The sequence below is a fragment of the Impatiens glandulifera genome, chromosome 1 (genome assembly GCF_907164915.1).
Source record: "Impatiens glandulifera chromosome 1, dImpGla2.1, whole genome shotgun sequence".
Taxonomy (NCBI): domain Eukaryota; kingdom Viridiplantae; phylum Streptophyta; class Magnoliopsida; order Ericales; family Balsaminaceae; genus Impatiens; species Impatiens glandulifera.
In genome coordinates, this window is record NC_061862.1 from 132,971,652 (window position 1) to 132,979,380 (window position 7,729).

A 7,729-nucleotide genomic window follows, 5' to 3' on the forward strand; every position below is an offset into this window, starting at 1 on the left:
AATCGGGAGTGCGTCTCGCGATTGTGGACTTTTCACATGGTATCCGGTTGCGTCTCGCGACAGAGACAATTTCGTTCAAAAAAAAATATGAAGTGGTCACGAGCGCATTTAAAATTATGCGTTGGTCACTAGGTTATTTACCCTATTATGAGTGTCATTTCGTCAAATTTCTCCTTTTAAGATAGGTATATTTTTTTTTATTTTATGAAAAAAAGTTCACGACTTAGATATATATACCAATAAAGGGTTCATTTAAACCTACTTACTATCAAATAATTCATTTAGTCTCTTTCAGTAAACAATAATTATTTTTTATTTTTTATTTTTTATTTATATATTTATTAATTAAATAAAAATATATTTTTCTCCCTTTTTTTATTAAGAAATGAACTCTTTAGTTTTATTTTTTTTATAAATATTTTATTATTTTTATACAATATTTTTAATTATTTTAATTATATATATATAATATTAATTATTTTTACTTTATATTTTTTCTCTTTTCATGTTTTTTTCTTAATTAGCATTGATTATTAATTATTTTAAAATGATTTCATTCCAATAGTTAAATATAACAATTTATCATTTTAATAATAAAAATCTTTCTATAAAAAAAGTTTGGAAGACAACACAAAAATAAATTAATTAATAATTAAGAATGGAATAATAATAGTAACTCATTCATCATATAACAAAAGAGTAATAATCGACCAAACAATATTTCTTACTACTATAAGTCATAAATAAAAAATTAAATAAAAAATTATTAATTTTATTTTTATTCCTATTAAATTAAATAAGAAAGAAACACTCCACAAAAATATTACAATAAAATATAAAATTCATAAATAAGTTATTAAAATTAAAAAAAAAAAGAGAATTTAAAAATTAAGAAAAATAAAAATTAAGAAAAAAAAGATGAAATAGAAAGAAAAAAACTAATATTAAAATAATAAAAAAATTATGAATAAAATAAATTTAACTAGTTTAATTAATGAAAAAGAAGGAAAGAGAAAATATATGAATATTTAATTAATAAATATATAAATAAAAATAAAAAACATAAAAGTTAGCTATAGTTTAGTTATAAAAAAAAAAAAAAAAAGTTAAATGAACCTATTTTTGATAATATACATCTGTCTAAGTTAGACAATTGTACACGTATATATTCTTAATAAGTTAGGACTATTTTTTTCTTATTTTAATTTTGATTTGATTTTAATGAAAATATAATATATACAAATATTAAGAGATGGAGAGGGTTAAAATATATTAAATATATTTTATTTGTTTAGTAAAAAAAATTGACTTTTTTTTTATTTTAGTTAAATAAATTGTTAATTATTATATATATATATATAATATTTTTATATTAAAATAATGATGTTGTAATTAATTATACATTTCTTCAACTCGAATTATTAAAAAAAATAACAAACTTATTCAAAGGTGACTTCGGATATGAAATTCTTTCAATTTTGTAATAATTAATGATAAAATAAAGTAGTAAACAAATCAATAGAAATCGTTCCAATAGATTTATTTTTCAATTTTTTAATAAAGAGTCGATGAATAAGATCATTTAAAAACCATTTTATAATTATTCTTCCATTATTTATAGGAGAATTTTTTGGACAATATATATAGATGATTAGTTATCACTTAGTATGATTTTTTCCGGAATATTTTGTAAAGATTCTTCCTACACCATTTGATTGTTATAGTTACCAATCTTTGGAATCACCCTCAATGAATTATAATATTGTTCGATCTTTATTGTTAGAATTTTAATTATTATGAATATGTCATATTATTTAACACCTAATTTTTTATTTAGTTGATTTTATTTTGTTGACATTATTGTGCAATTTAATTTTCGGTATGTAACTCCTTGTTTGAATTATTAAAAATTATTTTTTTTTTCAATAAAATAATATTAAATGATTTAAAAAAAATTTCTCCAAAATATTATGAACATTAATGAAAACTAGAATTATTTCCCTACGTTGTACACATGATAAACAATTTTTTAAAAATAAATATTGTTGATTATAATTTATAATAAGATAAAAGATAGGTGTAAATTAATTACATTATAACATTAAAATTATAATATTATATAAATCACACCACCATTCATGAATATTATTAACAAAATTGAGTGAGTTTAAAAAAAATGACATATTTTTATACTAATAAATTATATTTTAAATATTTTTTCTCATTTTTATAATATTAAGTACTTTAAAAGATAAATAGATCTTATTTTAAACTTTTAAGAGAAACTCATATAATACCTTTAAATATGACAAATTATAAATATAAAAAATGTTTAACAAAAAATTTAACTGAAATTAATCATTAATAAATAATCAAAAAAAATTAACAATATAATAAAAAAATCTTATAAATAAAATAAACAAATAACAATTACATAATTAAAGGAAAAGAGAGGAGAGCATACTCCGGTTATGTGACCCAACTTTTACTATCTATGAGCTGTTTTTATGACCTTACATTTTAGAAGGTTAGTGGGACATGGGAGCCTTTCAAGATAAATTGGTACAGTTCCTACTGTAGTTCATAAGAATATATCGAGCTTTTCCTGGCCTTTTCTCTCTTGTTTATCCGTTTTTTATATTTAATCGGTCCACCTCATTATCATGATCAATTTCAGATATAAAAACTTTATTATTGACTTAAAAATATTATAATTTGACATATTATAATAAATAAATATATTTATCAAACAAATTTTAGAATTAATAAAAAAAAATAATATAAAATTTAAATAACACCATTATTATATTACTCAACTTTTAGGTGGTACAATTTAGCTTCACAATTACTTCGTATCCTTAGAATAATTTGTCGAACTATAAAATATGAAAATATTTGCATTGTTTTTATTATAAAAAAATAAAAATATATTTTTAAATATCTTAAATCAAAGATTATAATATAAAAAATATCATAGTTATAAAAAAATATGATCTTTAGGCACTTTTTTATATAAAAAAATAAAACAATAAAAATTAACTAATAAGTTTTGCTTACAAAATACAAATTACATTATCAAACTATTTAAAAAAAAAATAAGTTCTTTTAAAAGGTTAATCTATATATTTTAGAAAAATAAAATAAAGTTATAAAAATTTCAAAATTAATATAATTTTCTAATTAACTTTTAATGATATGATATTTATTTTAGATTCATTATCTACCTATTTATTATTCAATTCCAAATTCAAGAAAAATAATAAAAGAAAAAATATAATTCATATATTTATATACATAATCAATCAAAAAATATAATTAAATTATAAGATAAAAAACAAAAAGTGAATAAAAAAATAAATTAAACTTAAAATAATATTTAAGAAATTTTGATAAAAATAAAAAAATACAAATTTGGTACATCAAATTTAAAATTACATCATTATTATTATTATTATTATTATTATTATTATTATTATTATACGATAAATGTTTGAAAATATTTAAAATTAATTTAGATATAATCAAATAAAAGTTATATTATCTTATGTCATTTTTTTTTAAATAAATGTTTTGATTTTTTTATATTAAATATTATTTTATATGAGATAATATCATTTAAATTTAATATATATATATATATAATTAAATAAATAAATAATATTATGAGTTTATAACTATAATTTTAAAAATAATTTATTTTTATTTAAGTTATTTAAACTTAAAATAAAAATTGAGAAAATTTGATTGAAGAAAAAAGATAAAATTTAAAATTACATTATTATTATTATTATTATTATTATTATTATTATTATAATATAAATAAAGGTTATATCATTTCATATCATTTTTTTACATTATATAAATTTTTTAAATAAAAAATATTTTTTAAATTTGTAATTTTAATTATAAAATTATTATACCCATATAAAAATGTACTATTAACAAAAACATAAAAAATTAAATCTCACTCTAAAAAAATAATTAATTTTTTTTTGATGTAGGGTAAATAAAGTATATATTATTATTTTTCTTATATTAAATTAAATCTCTCAACTCTAATTTAATTTATAGACATTTATAGATTTACTAGATGGTTCTTAATTCTTAAAGATGAGATTATTGACTATAATTTTTAGTTACATTTTTTTTCGTCTTAATTTATTGTGTCAAAGTGCGAATCCTTTGAATTTTTATATAATTTCGTTGATTGTTTTTTAAAAAATATTTTATTTTATGAATTATTGTTATACAATAATAAAAACAAGAGGAGTGATAGAATGAAGGAATTTGGTGAGGGAATGACTTGGCATCACCCTCATTGGTTGGAAAATGTAATAGTTGGAGGAAAGAGAAAAAAGAGAGAAATTATTTGATTTTTTCAGCGAATAAGATTATGTCAAGTCATTCCCTCACCAAATTCCCTCACCAAATTCCCTCACCTAATTATTTCTCTAAAAACAAATTCATTTTACGAACTTCATAAAAAAAAGAAATTAGAATTCATTTTATAAAAAAAACTAACATAATTCAATAGTCAAAACCCGATTTTAACTTAAAAAATGAATAAATATAAATAAATTATATTGGCTTAAAACTTAATTTATCTTTTGAACGATGTTTGAAAAAAGAGGATTGTTATTAGACTTCTAAAATATTTTATTAAATATATTTTTTATTTTTATATATTTCTAAATGTAATTAAAAAATTAGAATCTTTTTTATAAAAGGCTAATTTTTGTTAGAAAATTTTTCATCACAAAAGAAACGAAGTAATTTACTCGAAGATAAGAGAGAGGATAAACTCATACGAGATGAATGATATAACAGTATATAACACATTTTACCTATCATTGATATAGTTTGATATTATAGTTCAGCATTTAAATAAGTATTTATAACCAATTTTCAAAAAATCTCTTTTTTCTAAGACCAACTTAGTCCAAAAAATTTGAAAGTAGGTTATGGAAAATTTAGATTAATAAAACTCCTTCACTGAATTATAAAAAAAATCTCTTAAATAGTATCTCGTAAAAAAGAAGATTAACCAAATGATACAAATTCTATATTTATAATCAAAGATTAAGTGAGTATTAATATATTTTGTTCAATAAAAAATATATCACTATCAATAGTAACTTAATTCTAATAATAATATTAACTTAAAAGTAATATATATGTTTATATAATATAAAATATGTTTCCATCATATGTATATTGATTATTTTTAGTTGTTAATGTTGACTGTATCAATTTTTTGCAATGAGTTTCAATAAATCTAGTAAAAGAATTGTTGAGACTTTTTTATTTTTCATAAAGTTAGAAAGTGTAGATATACTAGAGTCAAGACAAAAAAATATATTTCAGAGATAGATCACGGTCACACAAGGTCACTGTGAAGATGAAACTACGCGTAGTAGGGTAAATACCAGTATTGATAACATTCAAGAAAAATTATCAAATAATAAAAAAATATTATCCACAAATAAATAGTTTCTTGAACAACCAAATTAAGAAAATTCTCTTAAAAAAATTCAAACTAAAAAAATAGTATTATTTAAAAAAAAAATAAGTTGACTCAATCAAATTTTCTTGAGACTTTTGTATTATCATTTTAGTCTTATACCAACATATATTTTAAGTAAGTTTTTGACAATTTATTTTAAATAATTGGTTATATATAATATATATATATATATATATATTAAATTACAAATTAATTAATATAAATAGAATTATTATTATGTATATATATATTTATATATATTATAAAATATTTAATATAAATATAATTAATATGTATATATTTAATTATTTATTAATATATAGATTATAAAATAATTAATAATAATATAAAATTAAATACTATTAATAATAATTAATAATTTAATAAATATGAAAAGAATTAAAAAAATATATAAAAAAAAGAGAAAAATATAGTAGTTAATATATAAAGAGAAAAAAATATATAATTAATATGTATATATTTATTAATATATAGATTATAAAATAATAAATAAAAATATAAAATTAAATAATATTAATATTGATAAATAATCTAATAAATATGAAAAGAATTTAAAAAAATATATAAATAAAAATATAAGAAATGATTGGGAGAGAGAATTTGAGGGAGAGAATAGGGAACCATTTCATGTTTTACCCACCTTTCAAACAATTTTTACCAAACTATCCACATTTTCATTCACATTTCCAAACTACTCACTTTTCTCTCTCTAAATCATTAATCAACTTTTTAATTACACATCTTTCACATTAAATTCACTAATTACTTTATTTTATAAATACAAATATATATAACTAAAATTAATAATATATATTACATAAATATTAAAATAACACATACATTTTATTTTTACTTAATTTTATAATTATAATATATATAATTAAAAAAACATTATAAATTAAATAATACAAATAAATATTATAAACTAAAACAAATATCATCACCTAACCCTTTAATATTATATATTAAAATAAAATATATTATATTATATAAATATTAAAATAACACATATACTACATTAAATATTAAAACAACACATATATTTTATTTTTACTTAATTTTATAAATATAATATATATAATTAAAACTAAACATACTAAATTAAATATTAAGTAGGGGAAATGGTTCGAGAATAGGGGAGTGAATGATGTGACGCAATTTGATTAGCCTAAAAATTTATAAAATTTATCTTTCTTCTCTCTTTACTCACCTTTTATCATTTTTCCAATGTGACACATCATTCTCTCCCCATTCTCTCCCTCAAATTCCCTCCCCATTCACTCTTCTATTATTATTATATAATGCATTGGACAAATTATTTTAGCTGCCATTTAATTACTTTGATCGCTTACTTTTAGCCCTTAAATTAATTTTTAAAACAAATAGCCCTTTCAACTTTTAGTTAAACAAAACTGTTAAAACTTAAAATATTTTATTTATATATTATCTTTAATCATTATATATTTTATATATTTATATATATAATTATTAAATCTCTTATTTATATATATAATATTATATATATCCTTTAAAATTTATTTTTATATTTATATCATTATTAAATTTCTTATACATATATATTTTATTTATTTTTATCTATATCTATATATTCATCTATATAAAAGAAAGTTAAAAAATAATTTATAATATATATATATATTTTAAATTATTTTTAAACTTTATTTTTTATATAGATAGATATAGATAAAAATAAATATACATTTTATCTATATATATAAAAGATATTTAATAATTATATAAATATAAAAATGAATTTTAAAGGAAATATTATATATATATATAAGAGATTTAATAACTATATATAAATATAAAAAATTATAATTTAAATCTAAACGGTTATGTTTAACCAAAAAGTTGATGGAAGGGCCATTGATGACCTTTTTAAAAGTTAAAGGGGTGATTTGTTTCAAAAATTAATTTAAGGTCTAAAAGTAAGCGATTGAAGGTAATTAGAGGATCGCTCAGAAAATTTGTCTTATTATATATATATATTATACAATGAGATAAAAAAATTATTTAAGAATTTTTTTTTTATAATTTTATGTGAGTTTAATATAATATTAAAAGTTATTATATTGTTATTATTATTATTTTATATATATATATATAAATATAAAGATTAGAGATAAAAAAAATTAGATACGAAATTAATATATATAGATTTTAGTTGAGAGAAATATTTAA